Source organism: Danio rerio, chromosome 5 (genome assembly GCF_052040795.2).
Source record: "Danio rerio strain M-AB ecotype USA chromosome 5, GRCz13ab, whole genome shotgun sequence".
Lineage (NCBI taxonomy): Eukaryota > Metazoa > Chordata > Actinopteri > Cypriniformes > Danionidae > Danio > Danio rerio.
In genome coordinates this window covers 69,484,138-69,497,589 of record NC_141025.1, presented here as the reverse complement: position 1 = coordinate 69,497,589, position 13,452 = coordinate 69,484,138, and the positions used below count along the sequence as shown (strand labels likewise).

At 34.9% G+C, this 13,452-nt stretch overlaps 2 protein-coding genes across 3 annotated transcripts in view; one reads left to right on the top strand and one right to left on the bottom strand.

Annotated features, from left to right (window-relative positions):
• lhfpl7 (LHFPL tetraspan subfamily member 7) overlaps positions 1–13,452 on the bottom strand; it is a 241,961-nt gene that overhangs the window by 15,123 nt on the left and 213,386 nt on the right. The gene's annotated exons all lie outside the window — the stretch shown is intronic.
• Positions 1–13,452, top strand: part of spata22 (spermatogenesis associated 22) — a 48,929-nt gene that overhangs the window by 30,974 nt on the left and 4,503 nt on the right. The window contains exon 9 of one of the 2 annotated variants that reach the window (XM_087254622.1): positions 582–1,238. The exons of the other annotated variant lie outside the window; for it this stretch is intronic. The gene's annotated coding sequence lies outside the window, so the exon portion shown is untranslated. Of the gene's footprint in view, positions 1–581; positions 1,239–13,452 lie in introns of those variants that run through there. 2 annotated transcript variants of the gene reach the window in all.

The following is a 13,452-nucleotide window of genomic DNA, read 5'->3' as shown; positions in this document are numbered from 1 at the left end:
CAAACGAACCGCTCCAGTGTTCGTTTAAAAGCGTACAGAGACCACCTCTTCAAGCAGATCTCGGTACGCTTATTTGGTACGCACTCGAGTACGATTGCTGCATTCTCACCTGCCCAAACGAACCGTACCAAAAGGAGAAACGAACTCTAGTGCGATTCAATCGAATTAAATAAAGCAGTTGTGAAAGCACCCTTAGTTTACTGTGTATTAGAGCTGATGTCAACAGAACAGGGCATAGTCTTGGTCTTCATGGCACTAGTAATTTATTAAATAAGAAAAAGGCCTACAGTGGCTTCTTCTACCGCTGCAAATTACAACTTTATTTTTGATATTTGTTTCCACTTTATCAGGAAATAGTGTTGTCACAATACTGGAATTCGATACCAATCTGTATTTGAAATTTTAAAAATATCTGTTTCCCGCTAGCTATCAGGAAGAGAGAATTTTGTTCTCTTTAACTCATTGGACGGAAACACTGCTTTATTCGCAAATCTTTTATGCGATATTCTATATTCGTCTATAAGTCTAATTCGGATCTTATTGATAATGTCAATAATAGAGCATTCTCTATCTCTCTACAGCTGTCTCATCCAGATGTGTGGTTTATCATCAGGCCTTATCCAAATGAATCTCCACTGTCATCTCCGGTAGTCATGAACCGCTACAACTCACCGCCAGACAAATAAATACTTAGCAAAACTTTATTGCTCATAATTCTCCAGGTGACCGTGCACTATATCCAACGACGGGCTGATTTAGGGGCCTGTCTCTGAGCTGTTGGCAGGCGGTTTAACTGCTCCCTAATGCATTTAGAGTTAATTAGACGGCAGCCAACGCCACCCAGATTGAGTCAGGCCTCTGGTGATGACTTCATTACAGCTGCTCTGCATCTCTGCTCATCTCTGCTCCTGCAAAAACACACAACTTCTGCCTCATGCCCAAACTGAATTAACACAAGGAGTGGGATGTGGTGATTGGGTTAGCGATGGGAGAAGAACGGGACTGGATTGAGTTACATTTGAAAGAAGAGAGAGGAAAAAAAGATGCTCATGATGTCCATCTAGCTTGTAGTAACAAGCTCTATCAGGCAGAGCTAACAATCGGATATAGTCTTATACAGATGTAGTCAGAACTATTAGCCCTCCTGTGAAATTTTTCTTTTTTTTTTATATATTTTCCAAATGTTTAACGCAGCAAGGAATTTTTCATAGTATTTCTGATTATATTTTTTCTTCTTGTTTAAGTCTTATTTGTTTTATTTCGGTTAAGATAAAAGCAGTTTTAAATTAAAAAAAAAAAAATTTAAGGTCATAATTTATAAGCCCCCTAAAGCAATAAAAATTTTTAATTTGCTTCCGCGTTTGGATTAGCAGTTCTTCTCTGTTGACGTCAGTTTGCCAGTTTCAGCCACAATAATCTTAACCATGCCCCTATTACTGTTAGTTTGCGATGAGGGAATGATACACAGAAAGAAAGCCCCACCCCCCTCCTCAATGTTCTGTTTCTGTCAGAAGTAGAGCTGCCCAATATATCGCTATTTTTTTGTTCTTGCGTAATAGTATATATAATATACGTATCACAGACATGTCAATGTTTCGTTTCAGTCAGAAGTACAGCTGGCCAGCTTCTTTCTTACGTTTTGTTTTAACATTGGTACGAATGAACACTTCATAAATAAATATGTCTTGTTTTGGTCATGAAACAGGGTTGTTTTTAGATCAGATAAGGTTGCGGCTAGAAATTAATGAGAATTATGTATATTATTCATTAAATTTCCCATTTATTGTATTTCATCAACATCTACCCCAACCCTAAACCCAACCATCACAGTACTGTAAAAATATTAGTTATTGTTATACAGTGTTACAAAAATGAATGAATATGTTCATGGCGTATCCGCAGCTGTATCTTATCTAGAACATTATTAAAATACATAAAATCATAATTTAAGCGTATTTGTACATGTCGGGATTTGAAAGCCAAAAAAGCCAAAAGCCATTTGCAGCACAGTAACTATGTGCATGGTCCACTAGGCTATATGAGACAGGGTATTATTCCGACCCTGTCAGTCAAATGCAGATTCACCAGATCTCGAAATGCTTCTGAAATGATCGATGCTTTGAATCGCTTTAGTAACGTGACCAGGTGTTTAGAAACACTTTAGTCATGTGACCTGTGTGTTTCGAATCACCTTAGTCACGTGACCTTGGCGTTTCGGATCATGCTTCCGTGCAGTGTTTCGAAACACTTGCGCTTTGGGATCTCGACACGGTGTCAGTTTCACGTCAGCCATCCTTACTGTTTACTCCTGACCATTGCCTGACCATTCTCTATTCAATAGATACTGCACATGGACGCTCATCTTCATTGTCCTGACCCGAATGTAACAGTTAAACTGTAAGACATCGTTATCGCAATACTCAATAACAATATCGCATATCGTTTCGCATCAACATACTAAAATAAAAGTCTCAGCAACTTCTGGCTTAAGCTGACATAAACTTTACATTTCATAGAGAAATTCTGCTTTTACTGTATGTTTTTTGTGTTTAAAAATAATTTTTTTTTAAATTCATTGTTAAACTGTTTTCCTCACAGGGACAAAATGTGCCCACAATGCAATGAATACCAGGACCACAAACACTATCTAAACGGCTAATTCTAATGTTTTATGCTTTTAATTACAGCTTATCCCAGAAGCTTCACTCTTAAAATAGATAGATCTGTAAAAACAATACTTGCAGCTTGTTATCTTTTACTGTGCAGTAATTTACATGACTAAGCCAGACAACATTTCAGCAGTAAAAGTGAACTGCATAGGTGCACATACGAAATCAAAATAATTTTTAAATCAGTAAATGAATGCAGTTTTCTAATCAAGGACAGATCTGAACACCACAGCTTTTTAGCTCACATTTAGGCATGATTTTGTTTTAGCAAAATACATCCCAACCACATACACACACACACACACAGAGTTGACACAGACAATACAGTTGAGTAGCTGTGCGGAAGAAACGAGGAAAAGCCAGTCTAAATACAAGGACAAATGTTGCCGCGCTTATCTGTTCTGCACTATGAACCTGCTTTGAAGCCAACAGGCACCCACACACTCAACACACACATTTACATTCACATGAGGGCCTCTCTGTGTTTGATGTGTGTGTGTGCATAAGAGTCATCACCCTCATTGTCCTCAGTTTTGTTGATCCCTTTACTGTAGGTACATATCTATCCTGCAAATTTATCAAATATTCCAGGTTAATAGTCCAAAACATACAGTAAATGACTGTACAGTAATATCCTTAAACTAGTACGTTTAACAACTAGAAAACAAACAACTGCTCTTCTCTGTAGTTATCTAGAAATAGCTCATGCAAAAATGTTGTGAATTCAGATATTCTTATATTATAGTGCCTGTTTTCCATGTAAATGTGTTTAAAAATGCGGAATAAACCAGGAGAATGTTATAAATACATAAAAGTGGAATAAATCTTTATTTGCCGGCCCTGTTCTGGTTTATTTGCTGAGGCTGGTGTGCTTGTCAATGATGAAGCGAGGTGACATACGGCATATGCTGAGGGGCTCCAGCAAAGCCCAGAAATATTGTTTAATTACGCCTCCACGACGCCGCAATATATCAAAACCACTTCTTTTGCCTTTGTTTCTGCTTAAACTCTTTGTACTATCTCTCTTTCCTGTTCCTTTATTGATGCTACATGTAAAAAAGGGAAGACAAAAGAACAGGTGCTCAGCTTCCATTTACAATCACTTTCAATGCTTTTTTTGAACAAGTATTGCTGATTGGAAACTTCTCATCTCAATCGATATTTTGAAATAGGAAGCATTTATAGTTTTCTTTTCTCCCTTTTTGCATGGAAGTCCTATTTTGTGTGTGTGTCTCTTGCTTTAAATGTAAATGAGCTGAAGGTCACTTTCCAAAAGAGGGCATTTAATTTACAGCTCGTGCATCAGTAGGGTATATGCCGAGCTAGTGCTGTTCCCATGCTGATACACTTCCGGTGACCTGTTATTGTGAACTTTTTTCCATTTTATATGGTTCCTTATACAGCATCGATGTTGTAATGTCATTAAAATACATTCAGTTAAATAAACTTTAGCATTTATTTGGTTGCTCAAGCGTAAAATGAGACAAAAAGCTGTTTACTCGCACGCGCCCGTCAGAATCAGCAGGCTAACGCAGAAGCTCCATTGAATATACTGGGGTAAAATAAATACTCATATTATAAAGAAATGGTGGGGGAAATGTCATTTAAAGCAGTGCTTCTTGTACAATCTGAGACCCACTTTAAATCGGATATCACTCAGCTAGTGGAGATCGCTCATTTTTAAAGAAAACAGACCTTAAACGCACCGGATTTTGCATTGGCATTCAATTTGCCGGAAGCGCTTAACCCAAGTTACTGGCAAATTAAAAGTCCTATTATCATGCTTCGGCATATACCCCGTTACTTCGATAACAACAAACAAAACCTATAAATACACATTTTTACAGCCCTGTCAGCCTAAACTGCATATAGGCACAAAGCACACAAACAGTAGGGAATCTGGCTTTTAGATTTTCAGAGTATTAAGGGAGTCTTATTTTGTTTGTAAATGTTTTCTTTATGTTGCTGCTTGAGCATGAAAAAATATGTACAGTTACAAAGCACAAAGTCCAATTAGTACTACTAGGAGTTAATCACTATATCAGTCAGCACTGTTTCTGAACTGCCTCAATTGTTTTCATTGTAGTTCATGTTTTCTTTTCATGATAGCCTTGGACTGAATCATTAGACAGCTAATCCTTAATCACTTGTTGAACCATTCCTTTGATGTTTTTGATTCTGAAATAATATGAACCAGAGCCCCTAGTTTTTAAAGATTTTTTTGTGATTTTTTGCGATAAAAAATTAATTTGCAGACAATTTTGCAAATATATATATATATATATATATATATATATATATATATATATATATATATATATATATATATATATATACACACACACACTAAATATATATATATATATATATATATATATATATATATATATATATATATATATATATATATATATATATATATATATATATATGGGTCAGTGACAAAACAGGTTTGGCAAGATGGGAAATTTAAAAATCTTTTACAAAGTTGATTTAAAAGCATCCGTCAGATATTTTAAAATGTACAGATTGTATTCATGTTGATTTTATGTAATTAAAAATAACATTTACACCATTTTTTACAGACATTAAGACTGAATGCAACTGAAAATGTCAAATGGTGTAACTGCCAAAAATTGTGAAATATTAAATAATTTACTCCTCCTAGATGATATGCAAGTGTACACACTGAAATAAATACTTCATTTTAAAATACCACAATAACATTTATTGTATTCGCATTATCTCTAAATGTACATTTTAATGAGTTTTTGCAATATTCGGCCAGACACATGCTAAAAACACTTCTGGTTTCTAAATAATCTTTGAAAAATTATGTAAAAAATGTTAAAAACTATTTTATTACACTAAACTAAGTGTTTTAATTTTAATTTCACATTATTTCCATGTAAATAAATTATATTTTTATGTAAAATACTGGTTACACCAATTGACAAAAACCAGTTACACCACCTGACAGTGTTGCTTCTACAGCCAAAGATTTTGAAATTGACAATTAAAATCAATTTAAATTAAGAATGATAGTCAACAATTTCAGTGGGATTGTCATTGACAAATGTGTTTAGAACAATGAAACCAGGTTGCTGAACTTTAATACACCAAGTAATAACATCCTTTACATTAAATGTGTGGCCCTCATCAATAGAATATTAACAAACTAAAGAAACATGTTTAACATTTAACACCTTTTCCATCACTGTTTCTTTTCAGTTGGCTTAATTAAAATAAAAATAAGTAGATGATATTAGAAAAAAATCCACTATTTTACTTTTAAGCTGTTTAGAAACAATTTGCCAAACACTGTACGTAAATCACTAGTACGTAAGAACTGCTGCTTACTCGTTGTTGCCTTGGTGCTGGGATTAAAGGCCAATTTTTGTAAGCATACACGACTGACTGACAACAAATAATTTCATGAGTGTATCCACAACTTATCCACAAACTATTTATTTTATACAGTTAACTTCAGAATTATGCAGAATTATTATTAGTCCCCCTGAGCTATTAGCTCCCCTGTTATTTTTTCCCCAATTTCGGTTTAACAGAGAGAAGGTTTTTTCAACACATTTTCAACACATAATAGTTTTAATAACTCATCTCTAATAACTGATTTATTTTCTCTTTGCCATGATGACAGTAAATAATATTAGACTAGATATTCTTCAAGACACTTCTATACAGCTTAAAGTAGCATTTAAAGGCTTAATTAGGTTAACTAGGCAGGTTAGAGTAATTAGATAAGTTATTGTATATCCATGGTTTGTTCTGTAGACTATCGCGGGGAAAAAGCTTAAAAGGGCCAATAATTTTTACCTCAAAATGGCTTTTAAAAATTGCTTTTATTCTAGCCTAAATAAAACAAATAAGACTTTCTCCAGAAGAAAATTTTTTATCAGACATGCTGTAAAAACCCCAAACAAAACTGATTTTAACTGCAATTCATTTGTTTAGCAACTTCTGACTTGTTCTTCACAACTTTTCATCATTAAAGTTCCTCCGAGTCACCTCCAGTTGTTAATAATAATAGTACAACAGCAAGCGCATCAAGTATGAAAACCTCCAAAACTTAAGGCTGTGTGCACTCAGTCTATAGAGGCTTGTCAACCTTGTTTCATTTCCCATGTTAATTTTTTCTTTTATTTAAAAAAGAAATTCCCAAGTGCTCTTTAACAGAGAGAATATTATTGTCAACACATTTCTAAACAAAATAGTTTAAATGACTAAATTCTAATAACTGATTTCTTCCGTAATCTTTGCCATGATGACAGCACATAATATTTGACTAGATAATTTGTAAGACATTAGTATTCAGCCTAAAGTGACATTTAAAAATGTAATTAGGTTAATTAGGCAAGTAAGATCTATTGGCCAAGTCATTGGGTAACTGTGGTTTGTTCTGTATTTAAGAAGGCTAACAATATTGACCTTAAAAACTGCTTAAACATTTTAAAAACTGCTTTTATTCTATCCAAACTAAAAGAAATAAGACTTTCTCAAGAAGAAAAAAAAATACTTACAACATTTCAAAGGAGGGTGATACAGTGGCTAATGTGGTTAGCACAGTTGTCTCACAGCAAGAAGGTTGCTGGTTTGAGTCCAAGATGGACCAGGATGGCTTACTGTGTGGAGTTGACATGGGTTTCCTCTGGGAACTCCAGTTTCCCCCACAGTCCAAAGACTTGCGGTATAGGTGAATTAGAAAAACTAAATTGACTGTAGTGTATGAATGTGTGTGTGAATGAGAGAGTGTGTACATTATATTGTGTGAATATAAACATGGATTAACATAAACAAAAAAAAAACATCATGTTGTGCAGTAAAATAATTTTATCCTATGTTTACAGAGCTTTAATAGTAAGGTTGTGGATTAAGCACCTATTTCTCAAACAAAAATAAATAAATAATCTACACTATGAACACAAATAGTAGTTTAATTTATGTCGCATTTTTGATCAGCATCATGAACTAATGATATTTGACTAAATTGACCCCTGACAGAAAGACTCCTGCTATACGAGTCAAATGGTGTAACCAGTTACACCCCTTGACATTTCAACTTAAAATGAAATTTGACAGGCATTATCAATAACATCTATGTAAGCACATGGGCTTGGTGGGAATATTTCAAATTTAACTTTTAAATATAATACTTATTTTTATAATTATGAACAATTATCAGTGCATTTCTGGGGTCTTACCATTTGACATGCATATCTAAGAATAGCTGACCATACCTTAAAAAGGTCAAAGTATCTCACATTTTAAAAAGAGTTACTAACCTTTGCATGCAGCAATTAGTCTTATCAAGAGTTCTTCTCTGTGATTCAATTTCCTGTCTAACTGTCTTGTGCACAATATTAACAAAATGGCTCAATAAATGGTGGTTACACCATCTTGACATTTCAGAAATTTGAGGTGACAGAAAAAATTCCCCAAATGAATTATAATATTTAAAACAATTGTGCTATATTTACCTTTATTTACTATTAAATATGTCTAATGTAAAATTATGCCAGACTAGCCGATACAATGTTTCATTGAGGCTTTCACATTTTTTAAACAAGGTAAACTATTTGGTACCAATTTTTTTTGGTTACACTACATTGACATTCTTGCAATAATCCCCTAAAAATTTTCTTAAAATGGATTAAAACCAAAAAATTAAACTTGGTCCTCAAAATAGAGAATGTATGCAAGTAATTTGCTTATTTATTTTGAAACTGTAACCTACTTGAATTTATTTAAAAGACATGGACACAAAAAAATGAGCGTCACGTCATTGACCCATATACACTAAATTTATATATATATATATACACACACTAAATTTATATATATATATATATATATATATACACTAAATTTATATATATATATATATATATATATACACACACTAAATATATATATATATATATATATATATATATATATATATATATATATATATATACACACACACACTAAATTTATATATATATATATATATATACACACTTAATTTATATATATATATATATATATATACACTAAATTTATATATATATATAGCCTATTATGTTAGGTATGCAATCTGACCCAATGACAATGACACAAATCATAAAAATAAAGACAAGATCTGAAACGGGTTTCCCCTACCGTAATACACCAAAAACATGGATTGCCGTAAAACTCATCAATGGCAGGGAATCCTTTTCTCTCATTAACTGCAGGAAATTAGTAAATGAAATGATTAATCGATTTGACGCACATCATAATACCAGCCATACATGTAAAACACGATTCAGTCACGTCCAGCGGCCGTCATCCTTGAACCAATCTGATCTCCACCTGTCTGTTCCATTGCTCCATTTGCTCCAACTTTCTTTTGCAGTCTGAAAAAAACGCACGTAAAACGCACAAAACGCCCAATTCACACCCAAATCTCATCTTAGCTATGACTTCACACGTAAATCACTCGCGCTTCATCTGCGTCCGCTTACTGCACAAGCTGAAAACTCCCCCGCCTCCCACTTCCACGTAATCTAATGATTGCGAGGGCGCAGGTGAGACGTAATTTTTCGAGAGACACGTGCGCTGCGTATGCAACGTGTTTAAGTCACGTAAAACAATTAATTGCAAACTGAAAAAAATATAATTTTGATTATATGGTTTGGAATTTGATGCTTCATGAGATTATTTACATTTTTTGCATTTAAATTAAAAATTTTGCAGGATCGCAAAACATTTGTGACTTTTTGTTGATTTTGCGTTGGATTCAGCGATTACGGAATCGCAAAAAACTACAAGGTCTGATGAACGATATAAAAAATGGCACAATCAAGCCATTTGCAAAACATACTGCATATTTCCACCAAAAACTTTAATTTGAAATCTGAAGTATTTCAACATCAAATGCAAAATAAAAGTATGCAAAATTTCACTAGCGGTCTCCGACTTTTGGCCCAGTGTACTCATACAACTTTCATCATCCTGTAAGCCATTTCCAGGAGTAAGTCTCAATAATGAGAGGAGGAGATGTGGCAGAGGGAAAGCACACATCTCTTGGAAATTGCTATTCATTGGAGGTGGACCGGGAGCTATTTCCATTTCCCTGTGCAGGCGACCAGCTGACCCGTCGCCCTCCTTCACTTTCTCTCACCCCTCCACCTGTCTCTCAACCCATCTGAGAAAGACACCAGAGGAGAGGCTGCTTCAAATTGGCAATATTACATTACATTATACAGACTTGGCTGATATAATGTGTGTGCGGAGTTGAATATAATTTAAAAAAAAACGGCAAGCTATTTCAATATATAAGCAGAGGAACTAAAATATCGGCGGTTCCTATCTAAAACAGACTCTGAAGTACAGCAAATCTAATCATGGCGCGTGTATTATTCTGTATAAAGCGGGGAGATGGAAGCCTGGGGAATGCTAGAGGCAGTTTGTAATGACTGCATTTGTCAAATCCCGTCTGATTTCCTGCGCTCGCTCCAATCATAATTACATCTGAAGTGTTTACTGTCTGTCAGAGTCATTCACTACGAGGGTCATCTCAGAGACGGTGAACAACTAGGCAACATGTGAACAGCCATAAAAGCTCAATGAAAGAAGCGAGCGAGTGGGAAAGGAGAGTGGAAGCAAAATACTCTGATTGAAAAACAGCATCCGAGTGGACAAATGATAACAGGAGTAATCAGAGAATCAAGCTATAACACGACAGAAGCCATCCAGAGGAGAATGTGTCTTTATAATGCTCAATGCTAGATGGAGTTAAAGTGAGAGCAGTTCTTCAGTCCGTGTTTAGATGGGTAAATATTGTGTGTATATACTCTCATCGGCCACTTTATTAGGTACAATTTATTATGTCCAACTCCTCGTTAGTGCAAGTTTCTGATCAGCCAATCACATGGCAGCAACTAATTTGGAAATGCTGGTGTTTTGTTTCAGTGTAGACAAAAAAAAGTGTGAAATAAGTTTATTAACATGGCTATATATGTTAAAAACAACACACGTGCACCACCACGTTCTGGCTAACTCACCTTCAACAGGGTGAAAATTTATAGGTAACATTGTAGTTAATTTAAACAATTAATACACATGACAGGATCACTTGATCCGATTGGCAAGCAGTAAAAAAATAATAAAAAAATTGGATAACTCGAACAATCATTTCAAAGGAATAACTGTTAACAATACAGTGAACGTACTGCATTCCTTTTGGAAGGGCTCATGCCTATGCCCTAATCCCTTAGAGGGGTTTACCCTTCAGAGTGACAACATCAAAGGGATTAGATCATAGAGATGAGCCCTTCCAAATGAATGGTTAAAAAAATCATGGGGGCCAGAAGCGTCAATAATTGGTACCCTTCGAAATTCTGAAGGGCCCTTCAAAGTGGTCAGTTTTGAGAACTTTGGATTGGAATGACACTTCAATATGGTGACCAAGAATGTTTTCACTCTGAAGTATATGACTTGTCTCAATTGGAATGCACTAACAGACTTTTGAAAATGGAAGCTATCCAGTATTGCTCTCTGATTGGTCTTCTAGACTATTATCATTCCCTGATTGGTCAAGCCCCTCTCATATGATCCTTAATCAACTAGTAGAGTGTCAGAATGGATGCCAGCAACAAATGTATTTGCTCAGCGAGCATGAATATATTCTAGGGTGTATAGTGTGGACGAAGAATGGTTTTCTGAAATGCATAAAAAACGCCAGCCTGAATGAGGAGTGTTTAAATTCTAAAACACATATTAAAATGAAAATGCACTAGTGTAAATGGCCGCTTATAAATTAAAGTTTACCTGCTGCCCTCAAAATGAAAGTCAAGTCAGTAGGATTTTCTGTCGGTGCAATACCTTAGTGGTTAGCACGTCAACATATGGTGTGGTAGCATGTCAGGGCGACCCGAGTTCGAACCCCAACTCGAGGACATTTGCCCTACTACCCTCTCTCTCTCCAACGTTCCTGTCTCAATATTGTCCTATCTAATAAAGGCATATCTAAATAAATCTTTAAAAAAAACTTAGTAAGATATTCTTTGTTATATAATGAATGTTCATATATATTTGTAACTTCATTCTTTGATTAAAAACAGCTTGCTAACATGATCGGTCCAAGAAATCTAAAATTAAATAATAATAAATGAACTTGTCACTGGTCTACTCAACCAACACAATCTCACGGCAATTCGTAACTTTTTCATTTAGTGGCTAATTCGTATGAATTTGTACAATCTAGTTCGTACAATTTAGTACGATTTGCTCATCCTCAAATGACGGTTAGGTTTAGGGGTGGGGTTAGGTGCCACGCCTCCTTTTAAAAATCGTACAATTTTGTACGACTGGACTCGTACAAATTAGCCACTAAACAGGCAAATGTAAAATACTTACGTTTTCTCGTGAGATCAGGCTGGCTCAACATATTCAAATTTTACTGAAACAAATTACAAACTTAAAATTACATGGTTTCTTTAAAGTATTAAGTTAAATAAAACCAAACTTGTTTAAAACTATTTGTATTACTTAAAAAAAAATAATTCACCATGACTGTCATTGATCCCAGTTGTAAGAGCAACAAATAATAACTTGACTTCTAGTAGATCATGGAAAAGTGGTCCTAATCATCATGAACACTGCAGAAGATCTATTGGAACCCGTATGGACCCAAGATTCTCACAAAAATCTGTCAATTTTATGAAGGAAAATTCATGGTTTGGGGTTATATTCAGTATGGGGGCACATGAGAGATCTGCAGAGTAGATGGCAACATCAACAGCCTGAGGTATCAAGACATTTGTGCTGCCCATTACATCACAAACCACAGCAGAGAGCAGATTAGCTCCTTCTCATACTTCAGCCTCCACATCAAAGTTCCTGAAAGCAAGGAAGGTCAAGGTGCTCCAGGATTGGCCAGTCCAGTCACCACACATAAGCATGTCTGGGATAAGATGAAGGAGGCATTGAAGATGAATCCAAAGAATCTTGATGAACTCTGGGAGTCCTGCAAGAACGCTTTCTTTGCCATTTCAAATGACTTTATCAATAAGTTATTTGAGTCATTGCAGAGATGTATGGATGCAGTTATATTATATATAATATTTATATATAATATTAATTTTTTTTTCACTGCAGCATGACTTTATATTTTATACTGTACATTATTTCTGTTAAGTGACAAGACTTTTGTCTAAGCAAAGTCAGACCTTACTGTCCTAATTAAATCATTAAAAATCAAAGCATGATCATATTTTATTTTGGTAAAATAAGCGTAATCTAGAGGTCTTTGCCTTTCATATAAGCCACTTTTGATACCAAATGGTCGACTAGAAGTCAAGTTATTATTTGTTTCTTAAACTTGGATAGGGGACAAGACTTGCCAGGTAATGTATACAGTATATACACAAACATCTGTACTATACGTGCATCAGTATGATAAATTGAGACATAAAATGATTAAACGCACAATCCTAGTATGTGTAGAGTACATTGGCATTAAAAATGCATAAAGTGCATTCATGAGGCAGTGTCCATCCCTTCATGTATGTTTGATGTGATTCGTGGAGCTTGTATAAATTGCTCATATGCATCAATGTACGCGAGCAGCCAGTCATCTGAATAAGACTGAGGACTCTATGCATTGATAATTCAGTTTAAGATCTACCCGGGCACCAGGCATTTGTCTTAATGTCATAGGCCATCTATCTTCTTAATTGCTTTCACTTACCAGGTATCCATTCGCATCGAAACCCAAACAGCTCATTTATATTCAAAACCA